The sequence below is a fragment of the Mus caroli genome, chromosome 1 (assembly GCF_900094665.2).
Source record: "Mus caroli chromosome 1, CAROLI_EIJ_v1.1, whole genome shotgun sequence".
Lineage (NCBI taxonomy): Eukaryota > Metazoa > Chordata > Mammalia > Rodentia > Muridae > Mus > Mus caroli.
In genome coordinates this window covers 62076763-62090454 of record NC_034570.1, presented here as the reverse complement: position 1 = coordinate 62090454, position 13692 = coordinate 62076763, and the positions used below count along the sequence as shown (strand labels likewise).

General features: G+C 34.8%; 1 protein-coding gene across 6 annotated transcripts in view; it reads left to right on the top strand.

Moving 5' to 3' along the window:
* Erbb4 (erb-b2 receptor tyrosine kinase 4) overlaps positions 1-13692 on the top strand; it is a 1013423-nt gene that overhangs the window by 700496 nt on the left and 299235 nt on the right. The gene's annotated exons all lie outside the window — the stretch shown is intronic.

Below are 13692 nucleotides of genomic sequence, written 5' to 3'. Positions count from 1 at the left end.
CAGGGCCAAAAGAATGGGAATGGGTGGGTAGGGAAGTGGGGGGCGCTATGGGGGACTTTTGGGATAGCATTGGAAATGTAATTGAGGAAAATATGTAATTAAAAATTAAACCAAAATAATAATTTCACATTTCAGTGATAATTAGGCTTCGTGGAAGATTCTGTGGGGATGAGAAATCCCTCTGAGCTTTCACAGAGGTGAATTACAGACAACCCAGAATTCTTGTCTCCCCTTAGATTTTCCTCTGTGTTTCCTCTGTGAACTAATACGACTTACAATGAATTTCACAGAATTCACAATATTTGTTGATGCTTTTGATAATAGTCTACTTAACTGTTTGACCATAATATGTGTAAGATGTAGTCTTAGTTTACAAATTACTTCTTTACTTATGGCTGAAGTACATTACTTTTGGGGAGAGCTTTCCTAGAGGTATTTTTTTTCTATTTTCTTTTCTTTCTTTTTAATCAAACATTCCTTTATATCTATTCTGGATTTTTTTTCCAGATTTTCAAAGTATTAGGAAAGGAAAGACAACCATTCCAGTTTCCTTCATCTCAATTCAGGAAATTGGAGTTAGGATAATATTTCATTCCTTCTCCTTTCCACTAACTTACTCCTTTGGTTGTGCCTCCTGGTTGGTATGTCTAGAGGTTGCCCTGTGTAGCTAAATGGTGAGAAGTCACAGTAAGACAAATGGCTCAGCTCTGGGAGACATTCACAGTGATGATCAAGTTGTTGGTTGAGATGAAGCAGGGGAGTGATGAGAGCTGACAATGTCTATATATGGAGCCACAGGGGGAGAAAAGATGTCAGCATATCATGGCTTCCTTGAGAGTAAAGCTTCGGGGTTTCCAAAACAGTGGGAAACTTCTGCTGTGTTCAACTTAGAGTTCACAAAATGGAAGTCCAGGGAAAATTTATTGGCATCTGATTATACACAAAGTATTATTTGTTCAGTTTTCAGGAATTATTATTTATATTTCCAAGAGTTTAGAATTATATGTGTTTTCAGTTCCACTATACTAGTTATTGTATGCACTGGCTTATGAGTCAGAGTTGCTTTGAAGGCACATTGAGTAATTTAAGTATGTCCTCAGTAGCATTTCCTGATGTTCAGATTATAAACCAGAACCAGTAGGTATCTTATAAACATTCTCTATTAGAATAGAAGACTTGTTTCTAAACAAAATATTTTAAGAAATCTTAGCTCTGCTAAGGGATTTTATAAATATTAATGTAAGTAAATGATGCTTGTACAGTCTTACTAAGTGCTTTGCTCTGGTTTACCCAAGAGCCTGATTTTCTGAACAACTTGAATTCATGCTCCTTAAATCCTTTTTTAATGCTAGAGCACGCTGACCCTAGAAACCTAACAAGAACATTTCTCGCATCACTGCAAAGGGTCAAACAGATCTTAGGCTGGGATACTGAGAGATGCCTTACATGTGGAAGAGTAACTCCAACTTGAAAGTACTTTTTAAGCTCAGTTAAATCGCGCCTGCCTTGCTCCACAGCACAGCTTAAGTAAATTGATTCAGTGGATTAATGTAGTCGTGTCAGGGGAGACAAACTTATCTTCTATGTGAAGTCTGAAGCTTATAGAAGTATTATTTAGTAAGCTTGCCAGGAAGAATGACAGCTCTGTCTATTCACAAGAACTGAGTTCTGAGGTCTGAGTTGTATAGGTGTAGGTGTGAAGGAGACTAAGCTTTAAGAAATATATAATAATGATAAAAGGAACAACACTATCTCTGTCCCTGCAAGATATATGGAGTGCACTTACCACATTTTAAATAGATACTGCATGTCCGTTGTTATCTCTAGTCTCAGATTCAGGCCAGCTCTCTCTGGGCTCTTACTATCAGGAAGTGTGGCGACTTCATTTTACACTTGCCTTTTGTCCTACCAGACCCAACTTCAGCTCACTTAGACACTGAATTTTGTGTTAGGAAAGAGAAAAATGCACACATTAAAATATTACCATTTGATTTTCTCAACCTACGCATCCATTTTGCATGAAAGTAGTCATAATTGTCTTCAGTTGCAGATTGGATAATTAGAATATTTTTAAGGAGATAACCTCTGATACTCAATTTTACATCTTCTAAGTTGTTTTTCAAATGTCGTTTCTTACCTAGAAACAAAATAGAAAATATGTGTATTTAGCAATAGAAAGAAAAATGTGTTTCTCTCCTGAATTAAAGTATTACAATATAAAAAGGGAAGAGAAAATGTATTTTAGCTGCTGGACTAAACAGACAGGGTACTTTTGCTCATTTGTCATTAAATTAATTTAAGCTAAGACATTATTTTAAGACTGAAAACTTCCACTTCCATTTCATCTTTTAGATAAAAAGTCAATATGCTATAGAAAATTCTTAATGTGATATTTAATACATTTATAAACACTTTTTTCAAACAACATTTTATATTATTTATTGCTTCTATGAAGACCTTATAGTTTATCTTAAGTAAATTGAAAGTTAACAAGTCTCTGCATATTTTATTATGTTTAGAAATGTGAAAATCACTTTTACAGTTGCAACGTATTGAAACATTGTTTAAAACAGGAAAAGAAAATAGCCCGTTTGTTCCATTCTTTCATAAGGAAGGAAAGTGTTGGAAGTATGACTTCTCATATTTGTTTTTAAATATACCCATGACAGAATCAAATGAAGTATTTAATTTTATTAAATATTGATTACTCAAAGGTTTTCCCCAAAATATAGTCAAGAAAAAGTAACCACTCAAAATTAAGTTGTATCTCTTTCTCCATGAACATCACATTGTAAATTGTGAGACTCAAATGTCAAATTGTGAGGATAATAAACTAATTATACTTGTATACATGCATAAACATAGAATTTATCATAGTATGGTGGTGTTAAAGTCTTTGTAGAACAATATTATTTTAAAGGAAGGAGCCAATATGCTAAACTTCTAATTAGAACTGAGAAAAGCATGTGGGAGTTAATGTGGAGAGGAAAAGAGCTGAGCCAGCACTCCTGATCAATCAAGGGAACAGCAAACCTTTGTTAGGAGCCAGCATCTTTAATTAAAACTCTTGTATTTACTAATAACTTTGTACACCTATAAGCCCTCTTATTGATTTCAATTATTTTCTATTTTCCCCTTTTTGAATGTATAGTTTCTGGAGACATTGTAAAATTATGGAAGACATTACAGTGTAGTAATTACTTACACACATTTAACATGTTAAACAGTGAGTCAATAATTTACTTGACGAACATGGCAACAAATTGCTACTAGTTATATTATCATGACATTCTTCACAGATTGAAGGAGGAGCATGAACCTTTATCTGAACTATGGTACAGATGAAAACGCAGTCTTGTTGGGAGATCTTGCTGGGTGTCATGCTAAGGGATTGTGAGGCAGAAGTACCATATATGAAATTTTGCTTTTCCTGTGGATATTCTGAAATGAAACGGGAGATGAGATCATGCCATGGAATTTGACAATTGTTTTTGAAGTCATGAGTTCCGTTGAGCTACTTTTGGTTTTGTATCTTCTGTCCATTTGCCTGATGTCCTAGTGTTCTAACAAAAAAGTACAGCAAATAAATGACATGATAAAATGATGTTTATGGTGAGAAAAATAGTAACAGACACTGTGGTCCAATAGATTTTCTGGTCCCAGTGATCCTAATTTGGACAAGTTATCACCAGTGGATTTATGATTGTGAAGTAATTAGAAGCGCACTTTGCTGTAGAATAGGCATACAAGGAGAACTCAGGCTGTGTTTTACATTTTCCTGATCTGATTTATGTGCACTGAGCTGAGAATTGTTTTTCTTTTTTTTAATTAATTAATTAGCTAGTTTATTTATTTACATCCCTAGTGCTGTCCCCTCCATGTCCTCCTCCATACTGATTCCCTCCTCTTCAACTGAGAAAGAGGACATGACCCTCACATCCAGGTATCGTCCAACCTAGGCACATCAAGTCTCTGCCATCTTAGGTGAATCCTCTCTCACTGAGACCAGAGATGGCATCCCTGTTGGGGCTTGTTAACAGACTGTCTAGTTACTCCAGTGAACCCTGGATAGCAGTAAAAATGTATGAAGTAGATTATATTAGAAAAAACATGCTATATTTTAAAAGCATTCTTTATTAAATACTTAAGCCATACATGTGTAATGTGAGTCTTATACTCACTATCCATTGTTGCTATTACTGAAATGTAAATTTATATATTAGCTCCAAATAGGTTCCCTTGCCTCCTCTATAAAAGTTTCAATTTGAAACTGCTTCTATGTTAGATGGTATGAGGTCATATATGTTTATATGTATGTGCATGCATGTCTGTGCCTGCTAGATAAAAGCTTTAGCAACAGATGTGGAGAGAATTGAAGTGATATCTTAGTTTTCATTATGATCACTCTCAATATTGTTAATTCATGTGGTATAGGAATGGGCTGGTTTTCAGGAGTGAAAACAGAAATATCTGAGATTATTTTAGGTACACGGTATTGCATTTTAAAAAAATACCCATGGAAGGAGTTACAGAGAAAAAGTTTGTAGTTAAGATGAAAGGATGGACCATCCAGAGACTACACCACCTGGGGATCCATCCCATAATCAGCTACCAAACCCAGACACTATTGCATATGCCAGCAAGATTTTGCTGAAAGGACCCTGATATAGCTGTCTCGTGTGAGGCTATTCCAGTGCCTGGCAAATACAGAAGTGGATGCTCACAGTCATCTATTGGATGGAACACAGGGCGCCCAATGGAGGAGCTAGAGAAAATACCCAAGGAACTGAAGGGGTCTGCAACCCTATAGGTGGAACAACAATATGAACTAACCAGTACCCTTAGAGCTCATGTCTCTAGCTGCATATGTAGCAGAAGATGGCCTAGTTGGTCATTATTGGGAAAAGAGGCCCCTTGGTCTTGCAAACTTTATATGCCCCAGCACAGGGGAACACCAGGGCCAAGAAGTGGGACTCAGTGGGTAGGGGAGTAAGGCAAGGAGAGGGTATAGGGAACTTTTGGGATAGCATTTGAAATGTAAATGAAGAAAATATCTAATAAATAAAATAGTTTCTGGAGCCATCTTCCTCACTCTTCTAAGTCCCCTTGACACTTCCTTCCCTTTAGACACATATTGTTTGTGGCTTCAAACTTAATGTCTACCAATCCAAGAATGTATAAGAATTTAGAAAATAATTTAAAGACCTAGTTTGATAATAACTCACTATGTGACCTGAGACAACCTAGTTAAATAGTTTTAAATGTTAATGTCTTCATCTGTGACACTGGGATAATTAATTTGCTCTCTGAAATACATAGGTTATATCTTTACAGATTTTATATTTCTGTACAAACTATTTAAATAATACCCAAGGATCCGTAGTAAATTGTAACAATCTCACTATCTGTGAGGGAAATTTCCCTCCTTTATTTTTATTAAAATAATTAATAGCAAACAGTATGACATCTATGTGTGTATATTTGTACATATACTTATATACAAATATTGTTATACTCTTTCTTAATTTATTAGAATTGGCCTAATCATTTCTATTTTTCTGTCATTTGATTTTGTTTAACTTATAATTTATGATTACATCTTATTTCACCACAAGAAGAACAACCTCTCACTCTCTTATTCTGTCACAGTTTTGTGAGTCATGTTTTACCATTTATTTAGTAGTTTTACCTTAGTGGATATTGAAATTACATTAGGGGCAATTATAATCAATAGACAGTTCAAAATATGTAACTATCTAAAAATTTACCTCACTCTATAAGTCATATTTCTCTACAAAGAACTGCATAGTCATATACCTATAAATGTGTAGGGTTTGATGAATGGCTGTTTGTGATTTATGTATCAATTTATGAACTCACAGTTCATTCAGTGTTGAGGGTTTTATCCTTATCAAAACAGAAGCTTTTGCATACCAGCAAAAGGTACTGGCTTCCCCAGTGATGTCTGACTATTTGCCCTCATTTGTTCATAAGCATTTATATCTATTTGATTCATTTTCCCCATCAATAAGTGATAAAGGATGCATGGTTTCTTCATACCTGATCTGCTGTGAACTTCTGTCTTTCACATGGAGAATTTCTTTGAAATCTTGCATCCTAAACTAAGGAGTAATGCAGATGTGTATTAATTAGGAGAAAGCTCGTCTTCATTCTCTCCTGATAATTTTGAAAGGGTGTGTCAAATTTGTTTGTCTTTACATCAAGGCAGTATATACATGTATGTGACATTCCATAAGTCAAATTACATCAAACGGCTGCGTACACCTTTGTTTTTTCTTTAAGTTTTTAAAGAGAATATTGTTATGCAACTTGGGCTGTCAGTAAACCAGGTGCTGCTGCTTCTGCATTTTGAGTGCTGAACATAATGGTATGCATCAACACGCTCAGCACCATATTCTGCTTTGTGACGAATTCTTGAGGTTGCAGCCTTTAATAAATTGAAATGATAATTTTAACAAAAGCACAGGCTCCAGAGATGGCTTGGTTGATAGAATGCATGCCTTGCAATCAATCATAAAGACTTGATCCCCAGAAAGTACATTAAGACCCAAGTACTACAATAGACACCTAGTGTTCTAATTCTGGCCATGTGGGGACAGGATGATCTGGCAAGGGGTATGGTGTTCCTAGTTTGACAATCTAGATAAATTGGTGAGTTTCAGAATCAGGATCTAACAAAGTGTCTATACCCCCCAAAAAGATAAATGGTAGCTGAGGAAGACACCTGGGCATTGATCTCTGGAGTTCATACAGATATGAATACCCTGACACCAGCACACACACATACACATAGACACAAGCACACTGGCACACACACACACACATACATTTGCATACACACACAGACACACTTGTGCACACATATGAGCTTATACACACATAAAACAGACACATACATACATATGAACACATGAAACTTAGCTACCATTTTTATTCATTTTCATATTCTTCTTTATGTCCTGAAAACTCTGTCAACAGCTCTGTGGTTGGTATGTAAAATAATTCATAATCATTGCTAGTCTTCTTTTATAATTATTATAATATAATAATGTTTTTCTTTGATTCTTGACTCACAAACTTTGTAAATGTTAATAGTCTCCTAATGATAGAGAATATACCTTAGGGCTAAGAGTGCAGTGTAAAATCAACATTAAATTCTCTCAATGAATCACTGAGTATGTCTTTAAAAAATAGGTGAAGCAGTCCGCATTAAGTAAATGAATAAAACAGGGGATTATGAAGAATAGACTCAACAAGATTCCTTTCCTCTGAGATACATCTAACAATATTATCATGCCACAGTTCATAGGTCACCAGAGACTAGACTGGGACAAAGGTCAACCCTGATTAGTACCTGTAGAAATCTGAACATGCTTTTATTAACTGACTCAGAATGTCAATTTCAGCAAAACCTATAGAGCAATAGACCATGCTTCTTACACTTTAGGTGTATATACCTTATGATACATCCAGATTGTTCATTTAGAGAAGCTATTAACAAATTTTGTTGGAAGGAGAATCATATCCATTTGAAAAGCCTAGACAAATTTTCACAATTCTATTTTGTGACACATAGTTGTTTGTACTTTTAAGTCATCCTCTAGAACTTCCTTCAAAGTGAACCTATTTTACCTCTAAGATTCCTAAAGCATTACCAGTCATATAATCTCATATATGTGATTAAATGAATTAGATGATTAACAGACATTATATACACACTTTCCTTACTGTATATCCACCTATAAAAATAAGGTTTATGGACCATTAGATAGAGACACTAGTTGCAAGACTGTGAAAAATGAACATTGTGACATGCTGAAAGTAACTGAATCAAAATTTTCAGTCACACAATAATTGCTATGTTCAATTTCAAATTTCTGGTAGACTATCTTTATTCCATTAACAGAGATTACATATAAAAATTAAATGCAATTAGAAGGCAGTGAAAAAGGGAAGAGGGGAAGATATAAATAAAGAAAACCAGGATAGTGTCATATGAATTATAGTGGGATTTAAAAAAAATGCTCCACAAATGTATCCTTAATTTTCTTATTTTATAAACAGATTTTTTTCTTACCAGTGTAATGATTTTTGCTACTCCTGAGAGAACTCAACAGTAAATATTTGATCTGTAACCTGCCTGTCACTTTGAAATAAAGTAAACTTATTCCACGGTAACAATTTGGTCATAATAATGGTTAGCAATGTATTTAGAATAGTAATTCAATTTTTGTTTTTATTGGGGAGATACTGATAAAATACATCTTCTAACAGATATGGTAACTGTTAGGAGTGCTTTTTTCTCAATAGCTTCCCTGTCAATCAAATTTGCATATCTGATTCCATTGCCTGTGTTCTTGAATGACTCCCCATTCTAAGGTTCTAGTTACTATGATTCATATGAAAAGTAATTTAACTTCCAATATTTTACTATTTAATTTAATTACATTTAATGGCATGCCAACACTTCAAGAGCTAGTTACATCTCCTCTCAAGTATTTTAGTGGACTTGGTGAAGCAACTCAGAGAACCTACTTATAGGGGCCAATCTAATGTATTATATGAATAAATAAATAAAGGTGGAAATGAACAAAGTTAAAAGTTGAGTTATTGATTTCAGGCACTGATTATTTTGTGTGTCTACATCATTACAATTATCAGTAACCAGGACAGCCAGAGCTATACAGAGAAACCCTGTTTCGAAAAACCAATAATAAATAAATAAATAAATAAATAAATAAATAAATAAATAAAAATTATCAGTAAGTTTTGACATTACCAATATTAAGTAACTAATACTGAATAATCAACAAAAATCATTAAATAAATATATTAATTATATGCTGGTCTTCACCCCATCCTGTATCAGCTTTGACACATCCAAGGGGATGCTTTCTCCCGAAAAACAAGCCCCAGGAAACAATAGGAAGAATAGTCTCTGAAAGCTGTCTGTTTAGAAAATTTACTTGTTACATTCATTCTTTGTGGTTTCTTATTTATCAGACAAACACAGAAGCTAGTAAAATATAGTGTGTGTTCGCTAGATTTTCATTGATATTTAAGGAATATAAAATTCTTGGTAACAAAAAGTGTTATTTTTCATATTGAAGATAACTTTCATAAATATCAGTTGTAGAATAAGTTTTTATTCTTTTAAAATGCATTAATTCATTATTACATTATTATTTTTTTATTCTGATTGGATAAAATCAACAGGATTTCAAGTTCAGCCACTAATAATTGGAAAAGAGTAGAATAACTTTGAAGTTATAGATAAATCATTAAAGTACTTTTGATTTCTTTATTACTTTTTTATTATTATTTCATATATATATTTATTCTATACTCCAGATTTAATTCCCCTCCTGGTCCACTCTATGACTGTTCCACATCCCATATCTCCTTCACAACACTGGTCTCCACAAGGATGTCTCCACCCCATCCCCCACCCCACCAGACCTCTAAACTCCCTGGGGCCTCCAGTCTCTTGAGGTGCATCTTCTCTGACTGAACCCAGACCTGGCAATTCTCTGCTGTATATGTGTTAGGGGCATCATATCGGCTGGTGTATGCTGCCTGGTTGGTGATTCAGTGTCTGAGAGATCTCAGGGGTCCAAGTTAATTGAGACTGCTGGTCCTCCTATAGGGTCACCCTCCTCCTCAACTTCTTCCAGCTTTTCCCTAATTCAATAACAGGGGTGAGCAGCTTCTGTCCATTGGTTGGGTGCAAATAACTTTATCTGACTCTTTCAGCTTCTTGTTGGGTCTTTCAGAGGGAAGTCATGATAGATCCCATTTTGTGAGTGCTTCATAGCTTCAGTAATAGTGTCAGGTCTTCGGACCTCCCCTTGAGCTGGATCCCACTTTGAGCCTGTCACTGGACCTTCTTTCCCTCAAGCTCTTCTCCATTTCCATCCCTGTAATTCTTTCAGACAGGAAAAATTATGTGTCAGAGATGTCAGAGATCCCTCAAGATAGGGTTGCCTATCACTCCTTATGATGCCCTGTCTTTCTGCTGGAGACGGGCTCTACAAGCTTCCTCTTCCCACTGTAAGGTGTTTCATGAGTCCTGCGAGTTTCTCTCCTCCCAAGTCTCTGGAACCTTCTTGAGAGTCCCCTGAACCTCCTACCTCCCGAGGTTGCCTATTTCCATTCTTTTTTGCTGGCCCTCGGGGCTTCAGTTATTTTGCCCCCACTCAATGCCAGATTGTGTCCCCTTTCCCTCCCAGGTTCCTCCCTGCCCCCACCCCCACCCCCGTTGGGGTTGCTTTCTTCTCCCTCCCAACTGTGACTGAGGCATCATCACTTAGGCCCTTTAGCCTGTTGACCTTTGTGAATTCTGTGGACTGTATCTTGGGTATTTTGTACATTTTCTTTGGCTAATATCCACTAATTAGTGAATACATGCAAATCTTTTGGGTCTGAGTTACCTCACTCAGGATATTTTTTTAGTTCCATCCATTTGCCTGCAAAAGTCAGGATGACTTAAGTGACTTTAAGTGATTTGACTAAGAATAGAAGATAGTACTTTTATTTTCAACTCTTAACTTCTAAAGAACTCATGTTTTGTTTTTGTTTGTGGAGTCATTTGCCTCGTCTTGAAGCCTTTTGCTCTCCTTTTGGAATCCTTCATTGAGTAAGGCTGATTCTGATGCTGGTATTCAATGCTCTTCTCTTGCTCCTCTTTTATCTGGGCCTGTTCCTTCTCCATCTTCTCAGTCATCTGTTTCACTTGCTTCTGGTAAGTCTTGCCTTCCTCTTTTATCAACTGCTCATTTCTTTTGCATTTCCTCCAGCATTTTTGCTGTAGCTCCCAAACATTTCACTTCAATGCCCTTTTCCTTTCCTGATCTGTCTGTACAGTTGCATCAGTTACATCTTCCTTGGACTGCAATGTTTCCTTCAACTCCTCCATTGTCTAGATAAAATGAGCATATCCTCCTGTTTAGAATAAATTTCCTTTTTTGCATCTTCTTCTAGTAGATTGAAGATACCCTGAAGCAGAGATAAGCAGGGATCTGAGGATGCCTGTACGTTGTAGAATTCCTTTTGCTTTGGTTCTAAATTGGTCCCTAATTCCATTTCTTAACACTTGTTCAGTGTCTCTGAATGAATTTTTAATGTAGAGTGTGATAGTTTGTTCCCAAGGGTCCTGTGCAGGTCCAGCAGCTCCTGGAGGATTTCCCTAGGCAGAAGCAGATTTTGTTAAAAGATACATGTTTGGATAAAGATTGAGACTTCTCTACATTCTGCTAAGATGGAATGGACCACTAGAAATCCCAAATGCCCTAGAAATATGCTATACTTGACCATTATATGTCAGATATTGTGACTTCAAAAAATTTAAAATTTATGTATTGTAGGTAAGGTAATAGTTTAAGACATATGCTTAAGAGTTTCATAGAATAATAATTGTTATAAAGTTTACAAATTTTAGAATGTTCTTTTCATATATAAACACTGCCTTCTGAGTATAAAATTTTAATGTAAATAATAAATAATATTTAAATAGATTATGAGTTAGTAATCTTATAGGTTTAATGTTTTCTACAGTTATTCCCAAATGGCAGGGAAGGTGAAAGTAAATAAAAAGAAACTGAAGCATTTTGTGTAATATCATAAATCAAGACAGTTATAAATAAAAAATTAACCTATAGATGTATATGTCTAGAATTAATTATTGTGTTGCTTATAACATAAGTTAAATATGGTGTAGCTTATAAAATATGTTTGTTCTGAGCTCTGTGCTGCTGATTTCAAGCTGAGCAATGCTTGTTACCTAGAAACAAAGTAATGGGATGCCCTTTCACTATGCTTATTTGAAATGTAGTAATTTGTTTATTTAGCATATGTAACATATGTCTGCTATTTTAATTAGTTATTTTCAGTCTACTGGAATAGCTTTCTTATATCTGTGAGCACAAATATATATTTGGATACAATCTTTATAAAACTATGTATGAAAATATTTTGCACTATGTACCCTGAAATATGTACAAATTTGTACATATAAGTAAATGTAGGATTTAGTTAAATTTTATAAGGAATAGCATTAGCATAGTACACAATAATACAGATTTAGAAGCTATAATGAATTAGGCAGCATATATTTATGGTATGCAATATACATATATATGTGTGTGTATGTATATGTATGTATGTGTATATATATGTGTGTGTGTGTGTGTGTGTGTGTGTGTGTGTGTGTGTGTGTGTGTGAGTGCCAATTATAGTTCTAAAATTTGGACTTGACCACACACCAAGAAATGTAAGAGATAAGTGCAAAGCTTGTTAAATGGTGTTATATGACACAACTGTAATATGGAAAGCATGTGAAAATGTTAGCCTAAGTAAGAAGGAAAGCAAAAATGCCAAGGATAGGGACAAGGAATAGGAAAAATATAGGTAAATTTTTAGGAATCAGGTGTTTGGAAAAGATTAAATATAGGTATTAACTAGATGTAGGCATCACTGAGAAATGAGCTTCAAGAAAACATTTCAAGGTACACAGACACTAGGATGCATGTCAGAATGCTAATATAAGAACTTAATAATTTTGGAATGTAACTCAAATTGAAAATTCACAATGCTATTTAAATTTTAGAATTTTTTTAAAGTCTCTGGATTAGGAGTGGTGTAGAGTGCAGAACATTTGTTGAACATCTTATTTGTTGAACCTCTGTCAATCCCTACCACTGCCAAGAAATCAAAATCTTCTATATATTTATGATAAAAATATTATATGGCTATATTTTCTAAAATAAACTTATTACAGATTATGAAGCCTACCTACTTTACCTTGTATTTGAAACTTGCATTTATTTTACTATACACAGAGTGATGTGATAGGCTTCATATTTCAGCATTATACTTAATCTAATGGTAATTGTCATATCACATGGAAACAGATCCAAGTAAACTGACAGCATCAGTAAAAATCAGCAATGGAATTTCTAAATTTAAGCAATCTAAATATAAGTACTAATTGTAAACTGTGGTTATTTGATAATTGCCTGTTTACTCTTCTAAAAGAGATATGTTGTTAGACTTCTACATCACTTTATCTTTTCAAGAACTGTGTTTGCATGTAGAAGATGCTTTCTTTAGCTTGGCAAATCCTGATACCTCACTCAACTAGGGTGTTGCTGTGTGCTATTGTGTACTACGTGCTAAATGCAGTGTACTGTTGACTGAAGATAAGTAATTCAGAGCTTTAGGAAAGTCAGCACACTCTCCATTTGCTCAGGAATAATAAGTTAACATGGACAGCACAAATATTGTGTTGAACACAATAGCATCAGGAAAAGTAGTTGCACAGCATTCCTAACACTCACTCTGTTAGGCACCTTATCCCATGTCTCTGGTTTGTCTCCAATCCTGTTAGGCAAGTAGTCATTCTAGTCCTATCTTTGAATTCAGAACATGAAATACAGCATAGTGGAGCTTAGAAATGAGACTAGGCTTCTGATACTTGGAGTTCTGTATGAACTTTATCTTCTTCATAAGAAAAAAAAAGTAGAGCAGTTCAGTTTGGAGACATGCCTGGTGAGAAAAGGAGGATTTTCTCATCAGAGAAAACTTTATATATATATATATATATATATATAAAATTTTCGTTGTAATTAATTTTTTACACTCCATATTCCATTTCCTGTTCTTTCCTTCCTACCC